At 36.0% G+C, this 18,754-nt stretch overlaps 1 protein-coding gene across 2 annotated transcripts in view; it reads left to right on the plus strand.

Annotated features, from left to right (window-relative positions):
• The first annotated feature begins 365 nt into the window (after positions 1-365).
• The window catches only part of tab2 (TGF-beta activated kinase 1 (MAP3K7) binding protein 2), a 29,853-nt gene continuing 11,464 nt past the window's right edge, over positions 366-18,754 (plus strand). Inside the window, exon 1 of one of the 2 annotated variants that reach the window (XM_073853082.1) lies at positions 366-1,400. The gene's annotated coding sequence lies outside the window, so the exon portion shown is untranslated. The remainder of the gene's footprint in view (positions 1,401-18,754) is intronic. The other variant, XM_073853083.1, reaches the window with a different exon arrangement.

Here is an 18,754-nt window from a genome sequence, read left to right on the forward strand (position 1 = left end):
CAACATTGTGATCTTCTTTCAGTTTAGTACTTTTAACAATCAGTTCATTCAAGAGCAAATAATGCAAGATACATGTTTCAAATCACCTTTGTTGCTGTCATGCAATAAAGGTGGTGTTATTAAATATACTTGCATTACCTAGTTTGCAAAACACACACTCATACCAAATTTATCATCTAAAATAAATCACTTATATGCAAAAAATAATTCATTAAATTTGCAACAAGTTCTTTATAAATTATATCTATTAAATCTATATCTGTAGATATACCAAACAATTCACTGATTAATCATTAAGATGAGTTAGATTAAATAATAGACAAATGTATTAAACTGAATGAGAAGACATGCAAATGAAAGTAGTTTTATGAAAGGCAGTTACTGTGAATGAAACATTTATTTTAAAACAATTATTTTGTTTAACGAAAAGGACACTTTGTGATTGTGTGCACTGAATTAAGACAATTGAAAATATACTTAAATGTTTAAAAAAGCACTTTTGCTGATCTTTTGTGATGCAAAAGAAAAAAAAAAGGCCAACAAAAAGAGTTTAGTGAAGCTTTACAGTCCCAATTCAGCTGACATGTTTCTTAGAAAGTCTTTAACATTTATTAGCATCTGCAGCTGAGCCACCACAAGAACTTTTCCCCACAAATTATATTTATGAATATTGATGCTTTGAATGTAACAATTGAAAAACGGTGTATTACTATTATTACCATCTTCTGTAATTCATAAGTTGACAGTGGTAGACCTGTAAGGCTGACTCTGCTGCCAGAGTAACAATTATTTCACATTAATTCGCTGTAATCCGCGGTGAATGCAAAATATCCCGTTCGTTTGAAACATCATGTTATCGTATTATTTTGCTAAATTACAAAAGACTTGTGGCTCATTTCTCTGTGGAATTCCGTGTATGTAGCGCACACCTCTTTTAGCCAACTCCTTCCTATTTTGAGAATTTGCTCATTAATATTAAGGTTTTGTGGCGGGTCTTCTAGGAAGGTCACGTTGCAACTGGAGCATGACCGAATTAATATTCATGAGCTTCTCCGTAGTGCGGTTCGCAAGTTCGCTTTTCCCTGCGATGCCCGAGAAGTCTCGCAGAGTCTCGCGATAGGCGCTTACTTGTACGGCCGCCATATTGTGTGACACTATTTTGATTCTTATCTGTTGGAAGTGAGAAAGGAAGAGAGAAAATAAGGGGGAGCAGAGGGGGAAAAGCAGAAGAGCTGTCAAAAGAGTTCCCGAGTCTGTGAAACAGCGGCGGCGCGGGATTCTCCCCTCATCGCTGTCTTTAACGGAGTTGGGCCTGGGTTCTGTCAGCAGCCCGGCCCAAGTGCAGTTCCGCGGCGGCGTCTCGGGGGTTGAAGGTGGCCCGGGGAGCGGCGGCTGACACGGTGAGAAAAACGCTTCAGTTTAGGCCTTCCAAGTGTTCGCGGAGTCGAGAGAGACGCCAAACAGTTCGGTTGGACTTGGGTTTTTTGTGTTTCTGCTCTTTTATGATGTTTGCTCTGATCGTTAGAGTACACCCGCCGTCGCCTTATTGGCTGAAAACGCGATGAAAAAAGCTGTAACGCGTCTTCAGCTTGTCGCGCTCCCGCATCCGGTGGCTCTGATCGCTTTGATTCACTCGCTCGATATATCTGGCATTTTTTCTGTCCAGTTTGTTGATGTTTAACGTGTAGTATTTTGTATAGTCGATGCGGCTATTGCTGCTACTAAGTTTCCGCGTAGTTCTGAGTCCAAGTTTGAGGGTAAAAGAATTCAGGAGCCTGAAGTTGTCGTTTTTTTCAGTTCCTTTTAACCACGAATGCACTGAATAAGAGATCGATCGATGGTCGATCGCTGGAGTTGGATTATGTTATTTGACAGTTGGTTCACGAAGGAAATAAAACTATGGTGGTTATCTGGCCTCCAAAACAAACGAAAGCTTTGCCAATCGTGAATAGCTGAAGAAGAATATTTGAAAATAAAGCCCAGGACATAAAGGTATAAGGGCTCAAATGCAAACATGAACCATATTTCATTAAGAAGGCAACTATCTGAAGGCACTTTCACTAGTCCAGAAATATTAAGACATAACAGTGTTTTTAATCTGTGACATTATATAAATACATCTGATCCTGATTTGATATTGCCATATGGAAACAAATCAAGAGACTTTAATCAAAACGCATTTGCTCCATTATTTTACACACCTAAGCTGCCTTTGTAATAATAATAATAATAATACTGTAATGATCAGATGTGAGTTACTGTTTCCGACTCGAACTGTGTCTGGAATGCACTTATATTCATTATTTTGTGTAATAACTTGCCAAAATGTGCCACTATGGTATTGTATCCCATTAAGACAGTTTGCCTTGTGTTCCAGGCATGACAAATGACCAGACAAATCTCATTGTTTGATTTTGCCAAAATTCAGCACACTGGACCTACATCTAAATGTTGCAAAATGTGTAGCTACTATTTTAGTGCCTTTATTGACTTCAATTACAGTGTAAAAACAGAACAACGCGGAATGACGATTTTTTAATTTTATTTCTTTTTTATGAAGTGGGCTAAATGTTCAATGGATATCGCATAAACTACGAGTTATGCTGGTAAACGTCTCAGTCAATTCACTATGCAGAAAGTGAAGGAAAAGCGGAATGATGACTGCATATTCTCTCGAGAGAGGCGAAGGTAGTCTAGCTAATGGTTGTCATTTATTCCCTAAAGATTTCAATTGTGGCCTGTACATAATGAAAAAAAAAATTGTGAAGAAATGCTTTTCGTGTTAAACAGGTTGTTTTTGAAAGTCGGTGCTTGAAATAAAAGCTTTTTCATTTCATAGATTTTTATAGATGACTGCAGTGTTAATATTTCTATAATTCATTGTATAATAGACCTGTTTTAAAAGGCCTTTTTAAAAAACATTTTAACTGAAGAGTAAAAACCTAATCATTTGTATCCTTGCAGCACGTCAGTTATGTGGTAATTATTGCGGGCAAATTAATTGTAATTTTAATTTAATAAAAGTAGTTTCATAATAATAATAATAATAATAGTCCTAATAAAAACAAGAATGTAACAGGTCTGCATAAATTGGAAATGCCAAATCCTCTTAATAGTGCCACTTTAAGCTCTTTTATTTTCCAAATGTAATGGGATTAGTCCAAAGAATTGTTGTGGGATATTGTTTAAAGTAGGGATGCACCGGTTGACCGGCCATAAATCGAAACGGTTGCCGATCGCGCGTTAGATGCAAAAACCGGCCGGTTTTCGTTTTTATCCCGGCCGGTTTTTTTCCGGAAGTGTGTACGCGGGCCGCGGCATTCGATTCATTCAGAAACATGTCACTTGTGTGGAGGTTTTTCGAAATCTGTGAGCAGGACGTGATTGCAATCTGCAATGTCTGCAAAGGACAGCCGCTTTTCTGTGCTCGCTGAAGTTGCGCGAGCGTACCTGTCCTCGCCCTGCTCAAGCGCAGACAGCGAACGTTTGTTCAGCTCAGCTTCTCACGTGACAGATGAAAAAAGAAACAGACTCACTTGTGACAAAGCTGAGATGCTTATTTTTTTTTATAAAAAAAAACAAAAAAAAAAAACAAGCATTACTTTACTTTTGAAAAGCCAAAAATAAAAGTCTGTTCTGTTAAGAATGATTATTATTATTTTACATTAAAATGCCTGTTGGCTTACTGTTTTACTTTACTAAAAGCATGTTTTACTTATTAATCTGTATTTAATTTCATATTTTTTATTTATTATTTAATTTCAGATGTCAGATGTTATTGATTCAATAGCCAAAGCCAGTTTGGCCTGTTAAATACTAAATAAACATGTTGTTTATGTTGTTTACTTGCATAACTTCTTGTTTTTGAAAAAAAAAAAACGGAAATCGGAATCGGCCAGCTTGCTTGTAAAAAATCGGTATCGGAATCGGCCATGAAAAATCATGATCGGTGCATCCCTTGTTTAAAGCACCTAATGTAAAGCATATCTCATATTTAGGAGAATTCTGATCTGGCACTTTCTTGGCAACATTAAAGGTGCCATAGAATGCATTGAAACAATATTTTAAATTGTTCTCTGATATCTACATAGAAGGTATATGGCATAGGAAAGGGCAAAACATCTCCAGAAATGGTTTTACAGCTCCATTTACAACCCTAGGATTTGTCCCTAGAATAAGAGGCTCTGTTTTTTCCTTATTTGGAAGCTTCATGAATATTAATGAGCTCTGCTCTGATTGACTGTTTCATAGAGCTGCTCACCTCAATAGCTGGCACAATAGCTGGTGCGAGCTATTGAGCTCTGTGAAACAGCCAATCAGAGCAGAGCTCATTAATACTCATGAAACTTCCAAATAAGGCAAAAACAGAGCCTCTTATTCTAGGGGCAAATCCTAGGGTTGTAAATGAACCTCTAAAACCATTTCTGGAGATTTTTTGCCCTTTCCTATGCCATATACCTTCTATGTAGATATCAGAGAACAATTTTAAATATTCTCTCAATGCATTCTATGGCACCTTTAAGATGTTCATTGGTGGGCGTGTTTGGTTGTAAATCTCAGCTCTGCAAAAACACATTGAAAGTTGAAGCAACAGCAGCAGACTGAAATATAGCGGTGTAATAGACACTTTTCATTCACACATTACACGGTTCCGCTGCTGTTTTTCAATGTAACCCTGCGCTGGACGGATGTGTTTGTCTGTGGCTCTGGTGTCCTGTGCATAGGCGCTTTTCCACTACACAGTACCAGCTCGACTCGACTCGGCTCTGTTTGGTTTTCCACTGTGTAAAAGTTGTACCTGTACCTCCACAATAGTACCTGGTTGTCATAGCGACGCTGCAGGAAACTGCCGTGACGTAATCTTCTACGCGACACACACCCGCTGTCTGCACCTCCTCGTTTGACCACGGCGTATTCTTCCGAGTTGCCATAATATGTAATGGATTGGATATGTCACGCAATCTCTGGCCAAACTTTTTAAAAATGGCGGGGTTATTCTGGATACTATTGCTGGTGCGTGCAATGATGACGATTCTCTCTGACCAATCAGCAGTCTGCTGTGTTTTCACATCACATTTTAGTATCGCCTCAGCTCGCCTCAGCTCGCTTGGAACCTCGCCGGAGGTGGTACGAAAAAAAAGTACCTGGAAGCCGGTACAGGTACAACTTTTACACAGTGGAAAACCAAACAGAGCCGAGCCGAGGCGAGCTGGTACTGTGTAGTGGAAAAGCGCCACATGACACTGCTTTCTAAAAACACCACACTCATATTAGAAGTAGTTATGTTTTTGAGTAATGTGTCTCTAGAGCGTGCGTCTTATGTTTTTTTTGTAGATGGTTTATTCCTCCAAATGTCAAACGTCCTGCTGACAAAATAATTTCTGCTTCATGTACTTTAAGCTATTTTTGTGCACCTGTTGAATGTGAGAGCTGCTGGTTCATTGTAGTTTTTTTGCTTTGTTCTAAGCAGCAGCACAATAACATGTGGAACGTCGTACCATAACCTTCCCATTTGTTGAATGCTATATTGGCTGATATTTGGCATTTTATTATATATATATATATATATATATATATATATATATATATATATATATATACACTTTATTACAGACTCACAGGTCCAGATAAGGAACAAGACAGTACACACAATACAATAAATATATAAAAGACACTAAACAAAAAAAATTAAAAAGACTTCAGAGGAGACAACTATACCAATGCTTCCATAACTTAGACTTATACCGTGTAGTGCTAAACTTGATGCTGGTCAAAGCCATAATTATGTAATTCTCTGAGTTTGTCAGCCGACATATAAATTTGTACATTACATTTCTCAATGTGGCTTGCAGTGTATTAACAATAATAATTAATAATAATAGTGTATTATTATTGGCATCAGCCAGTATATTTCAGAAAGGCTAACGCTATACTGCGTTTTTCATCTACCGTTGACATTAGTAAAGGATGACCATTTCATTTTCAGGTAAACTTTCCCTTTAATCATGGCAGACTTAATTGTGATCATGATTATTTTAAGCTAAGCTAAGTAGAGAAGAGATAGAGAGGGGAAGTCTTTGAAAGCAAACTGTAATCAGCAAACGCGCTGAAGCTTTTCGTCTTCAAACAGAGCAATTCACAACACATGCTGGAGAAGGAACTTGAAAAAGGTTTCTCCAATGCTGTAACATTTTGAGTTAACTTCAACATGCAGTGTTGGGTGTAACTAGTTACTAAGTTATTAGTTATTTAGTATTTAATCACTTTATTGAAAAAGTAAGGGATTACTCATTTTTTCTGTAATTTGATTACAGTTAATTATTTAATTAAACTTACTGTGTGTAGGCTGTAGAACATACAATACAAAAGTGGATTTAATATCAATTTAAATTCTAACCTTAAAATGCACGCTTTTATGTACCCTTCTCACTTTAAATATTTGGAGGGAATAAGAATATTGGTAACATTTTAGTGTGCAGTTCTCACTATTATAGTTGGTTATTAGCATATTACTAAGATATTGGCTGTTTGTTATTACTTAAAGCACATATCAATGTCTTATTCTGCAAGATCTTATTCTAAATCTTTAATCCTACCCAATTCTTAAACTTAATTGTCACTACTTTACTATGTAAAGGTAATAAGCAGTAATTAGGAGTATATTGAGGCAAAAGTATAGTTAGTTTATAGGTAATAGTGAGAACTAGACCCTAATCTAAAGTGTGACCAGAATAATGTATGTGGTTATCTGTAGTGGTGCAACGGATCACAAAGCTCACGGTTCGGATCACATCACGGATTTTGAGTCACGGATCGGATCATTTTTCGGATCAGCAAAAAACAAACAAAACAAAAAAAAAGTTTGTTTTTTAATAATTTCTGAATGCTTTAAGTACTGCTAATCCATAGCAAAAACTACTAGCTGAACTAATAAAGTCAGTAACAAAACAAAAACAATTACACAAATGACAAGTGTAGATGAATACAACACAGTTACTAATAAAATCAATAACACTAGTATTCAGCAGCAGAAATGTAATATTTAATTGTAAAATAACTAATGCTTCTCACTGCAGGTATTTATAGGATGCTGTCTCTTTAAGGCCTAATGCACGTATCTAATACTGGCATCTTTCTCAGCTGTTTCAGTTCACTGAAGACATAAACGACTGTGTTTACCAGAATACAAAAACGGGTATTTAAACATAACTTTGTATGTATGTTAAGAGAAGTTTTGAAGAGGAATCAATCTGTGAATCACGCAGTCTAAATCGCGCGTCTCTCTCTGTCTCTCTCGCTCTCGCTCTCTCTCTCTGTGCGCGTGCTCGCTTGTGTGCGCCAGCGGTAAAAAACAACGCGCGTCTTCTCTTTTGCTGCAGCGGTTTAAACAGTTTGAATGGCTAAATTGGCAAGACAAAACACGTGCAAATTATAAACTTTTTCTATGATGGTTAAACTTAACAGTTAATCCGCGAACCACATGCGTACCGAACCGTGGAGTCCGGTCCGTACGGATCACGGATCACCTACGATCCGTTGCACCCCTAGTTATCTGTTATTTATTTGAAAGAATTAAAAGAACCATTTCATGTCTATCCTTGTATCATTTATTAACTTTGATGTAGGATTTAGAAAGTAATTAGTAGTAATCAATTAAATGCTTTTTGGAGAGAGCAGTTTGTACAGTAATCCAATTACACTGTTGAAAATGTGATTAACTACATTTAGAGTAACTTACCCATCACTGTTAACATGCAGTTAGTTTTTACATAGCTTTGACTTTAGCAGAGGTTTAATAATAAATCGTGATAAGCTTCTGATATAAAACAAAGTCTCAGATTTCTAATTATGTCCATTTTAATACAGTATTCAATCCATAAATAGCGGTTTGGTGCTGTTTAATGCGAAGCGACAGATCGCTGTAGCACCTCTGTTCAAGAGAACTAGTTGAGAGATTTGTACTGTACCTGATATATATCCAAAATAATTGAAATTGATTTAGAATAAAACAGATTTTTATTTTTATTTATTTAAAGTTTTTTTCCCCCTTCCAGACATTTTGTGTTGTCTGCTTTAATTCTTCTGGATTCTGTTTCTTTATGGTTCAATGCAAACATATGATCAAATAGGATTAGTGCTGGTCCGAATACCATTTTTTGAGCTTCGAAGCTTTGGCAGTCAGGATCGTCAACTTTATTTTTGTGTCAAATACTAGTTTATTAATAAATAATTTAAATATCTCCTTACTTTTTCCCCGACACATTCATGGTAATTATATTTGCTGGGGCTTCGCGGTCAGCTTTAGCCCACTGCGTGCATTTGAACGCGGAGACACGCTTGTCATTGCGACTGCACAGCCCTAGCTTTGCTTCCACCATTCAAGTGGGCCTGACTGTACTTTATAGTGTCTCTCAAATATTGCTAAATCTCTCTTTTTTTTTTTTTTTTGCTGTTTCTGTGTTAGTGGCGCAGCAGTCTGATCTTCTTCATTCATATTTAAGCGCGAATGAGAACCGTTTCGCGGGGGATGCAAGGTGTATGAAAAAAAAAAAAGAATATTCGAATCTCAAAACTTAAAATCGAATGCCAACCCACCAAACAAATATTTGAAGAATCGAATATTCTGGTCCAGCCCTAAATGTGATGGTAATCAAATAAGTGCATAAAAATTGTGTTGTTGCTTTCAAAAAAGCCATAAATTAATAAACTATTCTTATTATTGGAGAAGTACATTCTACTTTACAATACTCTGACAGCAGTTCAGTCACTGCTCGTGAATAACACAGAAATGAATGAGAAGTGTCTTAAACTGAATCCTGCCTGTTGCAAAGTGGTTCTTAAATTTTCCCCCCTGTGTAAACTCAGAAAGTAGATAGATATGTTGAAGATTAGCCGATAATCTGTGTGTTTACTAACACTTTGCTTACAAACACAGTTTATTCAGTGTGCTTCACCCAAGTTAAGACAGCCCAAAGGCACTGATGCATTTTGCTCAATTTTGCAAACCCTGTTTAAGTGTGTAATTTAGATTTTTTTTCAGTGTCAAAATTCAAAGTTTCGAGTCAAACTGTCTTCATTCTTGTGTACTCAGTTGTGTAGAGAATCCAGCTCACGCCTAACCAGCGCTAATACAGTATATAACCGCTGTGAACGTCGACACCAGTGTGAAGATTGTGATGAGCTGGCAGGTCTACCGTCTATTTATCAAATGAAATGTTCTTATGCTGGATGAGAGAAGGCAACAGCCTGATTTACTGATCTGATTTACTAATATTAGATCCTGCCATTTTGGCAGAATAAATTAACTTGACAAACAAACAAAACAAGATAAAACGGAGAAGATGGTGCGCATACATAATAACTGCTCACAGCTGATCCTGAACTAAAGCAGTTGTATAGAGCATTTGCCATGTAGACGTGGAGTGTAACTAGGGCTGGGCGATATGGAGCAAAAAATATATCTCGATATCTTTACAGGATAAATAACCCCCCAAAAAGTACTGCAAAAACAAATATTCCAAATCTCAAAGTCTTTTTTTATTGAAACTCAGAGGTAGGCAGTTCAGAACAAAGTGCTTCTGCGAATTTTATTTTAAAAATCCCTGTATACATATTAGAGCTGCACGATTCTGAATAAAATGAGAATCACGATTTTTTGGCTTGGAATAAAGATCACGATTCTGGAGAACTTTATTTTAAAGATTTACCCCTGAACATTAGGTTAGCTAACAACAAACAGCAGTAACATAGCAGTAAAATAAGACATTATAAACTTGGCTTTAAATTTAAAGAAATTTAATGAAAAATAATGTAATGAAAAAAACACCATTAAACATAAAAAAACAAACATACAAAGTTATTATGTCAGAGAAAAGCGATTTAAAGATTCTTAGCTAAAAACACTCGCCTGTCAACATTTTATGGCTATCACCGTCCTCTCTGTGGGATGCCCAAGTTTACTTCACCATTTTACAAATAAATCCTAATCTAATCATGACAAACCATATAATGTTGGAAAGGTCTAAGGCTCCTAAATAGCTATTTGACATTTTGTTGTGTTACAAATTGTAGAGTGCACCTTAAAAATCTACTTCATAACAGGAGTTCGGACCTTTTTCACAGACATCCTTGTTGCCTTTTTCCCTATTACACTTTAGAAATAATAAGAAATGATATATCAAAATTCATCATTTGAAAGCCATTTTAAAATCAGACATTGCATTAACATGGACAATGTACATCAAAATCATATTACAAAATGTTTTTGCCCATGAATTATAAAGATTTAAGTTTCAATTCTTCATTTTCACGTCTCTGTTCAAAAATGGGAGTAACAGTTAAGGGTTAATGGATGGTCATGCTCATTTATGGTTCCATTGCTCTGCTGGTCCATAAATCTGTCACGATCAAAGTACTACTCTTTTAATTTTCAAAGAGCAAATAGAGACCGAATTTTTCAAGCATGATACAGAGCTATCTACACAGCTACACAAGTTATTATAGCCCATATACTAATAACAGCCTAGATATTTTATGTAGCCTAATTTGCGTGCATTGGGGAGTCGCTCTCTAAACGCAGGGTATTAAAATTGCTTTTGAATGCGCGTGCGTGTTTTACTTTGGTTTCGTTTTAACGATCGCGCGAAAATCTCGGTTCGTGGTGCTAGAAGCTCCAATGGAGCCAGTTGTCCTTTTTTTTGCAACGAGTTCTGTAGCCTCCGGGCGCCGCCGTGTTGAATGAGACGACAGGCGAGGGGAGGGGGACAAAAGTAAGGAGACAGCACAGAGAAGGCAAACAAGTAAAGTGGCGAAAATTAAATATAAACATATCAATATATACGATATGTCAAAATTCATATCGAGTTTAAAAAATATCTCGATATGTTTTAAATATCGAGATATCGCCCACCCCTAAGTGTAACCAGCGCAGTGTGACACTATGAGAATGCAGTGGATATATATATATATATATGTGTACATATATGTGTGTGTGTGTGTGTGTGTGTGTGTGTGTGTGTGTGTGTGTGTGTGTGTGTAGGGCTGGGCGGTATGATGAAAATGTTATTTCACGGTAACGATATCTTTCACGATATAGTTTTTATATAGGTAGTTATTCCAGAAAATGTACAAAAGGGCTTTATATAATAACAAGCTTTTATATAATAACAAGCTTGAATACTTGTTAAAATGTTAAAATAAAAGGACTTGATCTTATTATTTTGTATTTTATTTTTAACCTTATAAATATAGTAAACAAAATATGACTTTATATGAACAACAGTTCCACTGTATGTCATATTTCACAGCTTGATGTGGGCAGAACTTATTATTGTAAACTTTAAAAATTACACTTTTTTTTTTAACGCATGAGTATACGGATACGCTGCTTTAAATACGGAGTTGTATTTGTGTGATAGCCACACAATAATGTAATACACACGTTTTTCTGTGTGTGCGTCTCACTGTAATGTGTGTAAATATAATATTGCATTAAACAAGTCACTTTTTTTGAAATATTTGACCCGTGTGAGCTGGTTTGTTTTGTGGTGCTGTGAATGACACACATTGATTTGAGCTTGGTTACTTTAGTTTAATGCTTAGCGAGAGAGAGGTTATGAATTACCTGAGTCTGTATGCTTCTCAGCAGTGTTTGGAAGCGGTGTCTCTACTGATAGCAAAACTGTTCACTGAGGACAAAAGGTAATTTTTGACATGCTAGCCAGAAGGTACTACTGTTTTATTTCAGCATTACAACCAGTGTGTCCGTCGAGTGCATGAATGCAGTGGCCAGTCAACGGTTTCTGTCTGATTAAGAAATCTGTTCAAAAATGAAGTGCGTTCATTGTCTCTCTATTTCTATATGTTATTTATTTGAATAAATGTTTTTCATGCTAATAATGTTAGGTGTAAAAACACAAATTTATTCATGAATGGTTCTTGTTTTGTTTGTGTAGCCTACGTGTTTTTCACTATACGCAAAGCCCTTTTTATATTGTACTAATCAACATCATAATCAGGATTACAATCTCAAAGGAAATAACTGAGAGTAATGATTGAATGGTTTTAGTGCCTAAAGCAGAAAAAGTGCTTTTGAATCCGCATTCAGAGCTGCATTCAACAGTCTGTGTGTGAATAAACTGAAATGGCATTTGTGACGCAGCTCTGTTGTCTGACTATAGGCCTCAGCGCCGTGTGTCTGTGGAGGACGGAGACTATCTCGGACCCGCTGTGGCTTCATTATACCTGAGCATGTAGATGGACGTACTGCGGCTGTCCAGCAGTGAGCGCACACTTTGACTGACTGCGCTGGGAGGCAAATATAGAGTCAGCACACAGCACTATTTCACAGCACACTAGTCAGATATAGCAGCTCCTGCTGACAGACGCTTGATGCTGGAGCGGCTTTAACGCACATAATGCATCATGTCTTGTTAGGGGTGGGCGATATGGTTAATCTTTTTTTCATGCTAATACTATACATCTCATGTTTTTGTTTTGTTATTTTAACTTATCTTTATTAAAAATGAGAAATTTACAATGAAGCAAAGATACAAACTACATAAACAGTTCTTTATGTTTTGCAGGTACAGTAGATCTATTTAAAGTGCATATTGCAGGTTAAACTTTTTATGAGATAAACATATATCCGTGTATAAAAATACTATACGAACCGTTAATGCAGGATTTGAAAATATTTTACAAGACGTAAGGGCACAAATTTAGAAGACAAAGTGACGATTTCCTTGACCGCTCTCAAAAACAGCTTTTTTTCACACCGCGTCATCTGACGTCACGAGAGGGAGTCGTTCGCCGAGCTCTGTTGCTGTTCAGTAGGATCAGTCGTGAGATGGTGTGTTTTCGGTAGTTATTTTTAATTTCAGTTGATCATCGTCATGCTAAATTATTGTGTTTATGGAGGCTGCACAAACTCCAGCCTGTCAGGACATCATGTCCACGGGTTTACTTACAATAAAAAGAACGTTGCATCATCTTGCATCACGACACATCACTGACTGTTTTTGTTAACGAAATAAGCAGCAGAACAGTCGCAAATCTGACAAACACACAGCGGTGTTTCAATACTGAATGATTTAGCATTTAATTTAATGAATGAGGCGAGTCAGTGAAGGAACTGTTGAATCCGTGACTCGCTCATTAAGACAGTGACTTACTGCCATCTATTGGTGGTTCGGTTTCATATTTAAAAGTATTGCATTTTTTCAACATTTTAGATTTATATGTTAAAGTACAACATTAATCTTATAACATTATTTATGCATTTGTAATTTTACTGTGTAAATGCATTTTTAATGTAAATACATTTAAATAGCATTTTCGATGCAGACTGGGTTTTTCCTGTGCAGTGGAAAGATGGAGTTTGTTGATACTGATTTAATCTGAATGGTAACCATACAGAGTCTAGTTATTCTAATTGAATGTATTGATAAAATTTCAGAATTTAATATAAATGATGACACATTTAGTAAGGTTAGGAAAATAAAGTTAAAAAGTGTCCTAGAATCAATTTAAGGCAAATATCACAAATATTCTGATTAAAGTAAGACCTTATAGAGCAGTGATGAGACTATTGCTTCAGAATGGATTAATTTATATGCAGTCTTTGCAAGATGGAGCTAGCATACCACACCAGCACGACTTCCATGTGGGAGCATCTTTTAGGAGGAAACAAAAAAAAATAAGATAAATCATCTAATTAGTCATTAGAATAGTCGACTATTCGATAAAATAATCACCCGAATAATCGTTTTAAAAATAATCGTTTACCCCCAGCCCTAATATATATATATATATATATATATATATATATATATATATATATATTAGGGCTGCAACTAACGATTATTTTAATAATCGATTAATCTGTCGATTATTTTTTCGATGAATCGGATAAAAAAGGGATTTGCAACCCTTTATTCAAAAACAGAACTAAAATCTTTAGAAAGTGCACAAACATGTTGCTCCTTGAACTGTTATAATAATAATAATAAAATAAAAATGGACTAACACAAAAAACATACACATGTATGCTTTACATCTGCCAAATATATAGACTAAATAAACTAAAATTACTATCCGTCAAGACAGCGGCTTGCTGTGGTGTACATGCTGCATTTCCCGTCAAGAAGCCTCTCAAATTAAATTCCTCAGTGCGCATTAAAAAAGTCATGTGACTTTGCACGCTGGAACGGGATAACTTGACTAACTCTCTGCTACATTCATTCTGCCATGGCGGTGTTTAGTGTCCTGCCATCAGCAGCGACCAGCTGGAAGAGTTCTGCATTCAAATGCACGCAAAACTGGCCTCAAAGCCCCAGCAAAAGTAATTACCATGAATGAGTCAAGGCAAAAATTAAAAAAATGTTCGAATTACTTATTAATAAACTAGTATTTTCTGATTCAGTGTTGCAAAGATGAAATTGACGATCCTGCCATCTGCTCATTAATGCCTAATGCATCTTTATGGATTAGCTAATGAAAGAGTTTTGTTTTCGATTTTAATTATTTCGTTTTATAGTAAAATAATAATTTAAAGCTTTCTATAGATATTGTGTTTGTGAGGCAATTACCTGGGTTTCGGTTAATTATTGTGAAGCGCTCCTGTTTAAACCAAAGATATCAAGCGTATTCTGTTTGTTTTCTTTAAGAGCACATTTTGTTGATACTGTGAGCACACACAAACTAAGCTAGACCCTTTACAGTTCTGACCCGGTGGTAAATTACTCTCATGAGCAAAAAAGAAATTCCACATTGCACTGGCGTCTCCATGCGCTGCAAAGCGCGCTTCTCTCCGCACAAACTTTGGAATTATCTTGATTGAATGATTAAACTAATATTGTGATATGTTTTAAGTTTTTTATATCAATGGATTTTAATTTAAATCGCGATGAATTAAGCAGGCTTTTGATCTGTCTGCCGCTGTTTGCTAGGTATAACTTTAAAAAACAAAAACTTGAATTTAACAAACAAAAAGTGTTATAAATATATCTCTAAATTAACTTTATAAACTAAAGGAACGAAAATAAATGTAATCACTTTGCTATTAAAAACAGCAGCTGTGTAATGAGGAAGAGAAAGAGAAAAAAAGACAGTCGGACTGGAAATTCAGTCGGCCAAAAATTGATGAGCTGTCGGACATTTTTACAAGGAATGTTTGTTTAATAGCCTATTTAATACTCTTAGGCTACTTTCTTAATTAAATATATTATTTCTTTGATTTATTTTAGCGTTTTTAGGCTGCTTGTTAGCTGACTGAAGTGTAGGCTATATATAAAAAAACAACGTGCAACCGTCACAGCCCTATTCAAAACTGAGACGATTTCACCTCAGCAGAGCTCCTCTTTCTCCTTACGGTTGTGGTATGTTTTCGACACATTATACAGACAGACAGTGTTACAAAAACTATAGAAGTAGTTTTCTCCATCTCCACTATCCAACGACCCGTACAGCAGCTGTTTTGCGATCCAGCATTGGCTGCTGTGAAAGTACGCTAGCCAAAGTAGGCTTAAATATCAAACATGTTTGATATAAATCGGGGCAGCATATATATATATAATGTAGAAACGGTGCGCTCAAATGTTCCAGTTTTGCGCATAAGTTAAATTCGCATTTTTGGATGGAAACACAGCTTATGAGGTGCCGAACTCTGCTGGCATCAGAGCGGGAGAGAGACCGAATGTGTCCACTCCGCTCTGCGCTCAATTTTTTTTAAAAATTTATATAATAACAACCAAATGTCTCTGCGTCGCGCGACACAACGAATCGATTATGAAATTCGTTGCCAACGCTTTTAGTAATCGATTTTTATCGATTTTATCGATTTTATCGATTCGTTGTTGCAGCCCTAATATATATATATATATAAATACACATTGGAATCTGTCATTTGCACGCGCTTTTGAGTCAATGAAAGAGAGACTCATTTGCGCGTAGGGCTGGACAATATATCGAACGATATTGTGAGGCTTGTTTAGTCAATGAAGCCGGTGCTTTGATTAGTAGTAAATCTCCATCGTTCCGCTCAGGTTCCGCTGGAGCGGCAATTAATACACAGAGACGTAAATCTCTGACAAGCTACGCCATATCGAGCTTAATATCGCATTTGCGAATGAAAGCGCGTTTTGAACGAATCTTCAGTTCATAATTATCCATTCATAAAGACAGTCACTTGCTTCATTCCCGAATGAATCAGCCGTTCAAACGAATCATTTGACTAACCGCCGCCTGCTGGTGGGTTTAGTGTCATTGTAACGTATACTTAGTTATTTAAAACGTAATATTTCTATATTAAAAAAAGATGTTTATTTAAAACATTTATCTCATCATGAATTTATTTGCACTCATGCCACCTCTGAGCCTCATTAAATGTCTGAAACTGCACCTATAAGCCACTTTTGTGTTCCTTTGTGCCACCTTTGTAGTACACATTATTTTTTATTAATACTAATTTTATATAATTGGTAATATAGTTGTCTTATTCTGCTATTATATTGTTTTAATTAGAATTTTTAAAAATAAAATATAATAAATACTTTTTTAATTTGACAGATAATGACTTAATTAAAAAAATGCTATTACAAAGGTAAAAAGAAACTGCCACTGTAAATCACATTAATGAGTCAATTATCACCTCAAGGCTAATTTTTTATCAGAATTTTTTATTATTGATTAGAAGATGCTTCAACATGTTTTAAATTAGTAGGACACGCACTATAAGAAGGGAAAAAACTGCTTATAAAGTGGGTGTGTGACAGGTATGGCTGTAGAATGGTGTTTGGCAAAGATTTTTTGGAGGAAAAATTTTCAGTCAGAAGATTTTTTTTTTTTGCTTTAATCCCTGGAAGCAGCTGATCCGTTTCACCCTAAACTTTCATATCTGTTGAGAAGAGCCACAGCCTGCCGCAGTCTGACACTTCAGATTGAGACACGTTACCAGAAATCTGAAGGTGATTTATGTTTACACACACACAAAAAAAAAACTACAGTGGTTTGATATAAGAAGGCCAAAAAAAGCACAAGTTGCAGCAGATGATTACTTTAATATGTGGTTTATATGTCTTGATGAAAGATAATGTTACTGAGAAATTAAAGCACTTTTTAATATCTAACCCAGTTTTTTCTTTATTGGCCAAAATAAATGGTGTACCTGTTCTGCATCTCTGGTGTGGTGATGCTGTGGTTGTGTTTAGGCAGCGGTTCATTTCCTTAAACTCTGGCTTTGTGCACAGGACGGATGGACTGGCTGTATCTCAAACAGTCAAACGTTACAGGCTCTATATAACAGTCAGGTTGCCTGTGTTTTGCAGTTCTTTAGCCTTGGGGTAGAAACTGTCCCTTGTCTCCTCCCTCTTTCTTCTTCCAAAACAGATTGCACAACAGATGTATACGATAACTAAGCCAGTGAAATAGTCTCTAGGCTAATAGCTGAAATTGGTTTAACCCTTTAATGAGCGTGAAACGTTTTTTTTCTTCTTCTCAACATTTAGTTCATTTAGTTACAGATTTATATGAGCTACTATCCTGCGTCACTCACTTAGTGAGCTTACTGAAGACAAATGAACACAGTCAGTAATAAAACCATAACAAAGGAACTATTTACAAGCAATAGAACAAATAAATACAACTGAGTAAAAACAAATGATATAAAGAGTGCCTTTATTTTTCAGGAAAGACTATCAGGACTCCAGACTAACACCGGGTCCTGATTTGGTATTAGCACGCAGAAACTAATAATAATCACAATATTATATATTAATATAAAAAAAAAAAACTATTTTCAGGAAAACTCTAGTATTAGTGTTAAAAATAGCTTAAACACATTTAATATGAATATAAATGCAAAAATGGTTTAGCTTCTAATCAAGAAAGACTTTAGTTGTGATCAAACCGGCATCAAGCTCATCACCTGTCAATCAAACCTGACAGTTCAGTGGTGACCTTAGACACTGCAGTTTCACAACTATTTGTTCCCTAAACAACATTTCTATTATTTGAGCCTGTTTCATGGCTCAGTGTTTCTGTTTTCAGCAGCAGTCTGTTGGGCTGAGTCCGGTTCACTAGGTACCACCAATAAGTGCATTTGAGTTTATCGTTGGTGTATTATCAGTAACAGAGTGTGAACGGCAACCAACACCTCTCAGAACAGTTTTAACCCATTTAAAAGCAGCAATCATGTATGGAAAAACAAAACAAGAATTTAATTAAATGTAAATTCATCAAATTGTCATTTGTAATGTCTATTTTGAAAACTTGAAGGGAAAGGCGTAATGCCAACTAGTGCAGCCATAGAGCATTAGAGCACTACAGATATAGCTGTTATCTAACGCTTTCCTAGCTGTCAGGTAAATGTACAGTGCTTCCTCTGACACAATCTCCAGTGGCACAGTGTTAGAAATCATATTTATCTAGTTGTGATGATAAGGATGCTTGTCCTTCCATTGAGGCTTGTGTTCTTGTCCTCATTTACTGCACACTTGATCACACAGTGAACACATCTCCCTCTCGCACCGCTTCTATCAACGAATGCTGAATGATGTGTGAACTACCCATGTGTTTACATTTAGGTAATAATATATGATCACAAAAAAGAATTGAGTATGCTGTGAAAGGCTAACAGAGAGTCCTGAACCAATGAACATTATCCTGATCAACAGAGAAATTCCTCATTGTTTGCAATAACTGTATTTTTGCGGTTGATTTATTTATACAGATTTGCATTGCCTATATCTGTTTGTTC

This window comes from Garra rufa, chromosome 13 (assembly GCF_049309525.1).
Source record: "Garra rufa chromosome 13, GarRuf1.0, whole genome shotgun sequence".
Classification (NCBI taxonomy): Eukaryota; Metazoa; Chordata; class Actinopteri; order Cypriniformes; family Cyprinidae; genus Garra; species Garra rufa.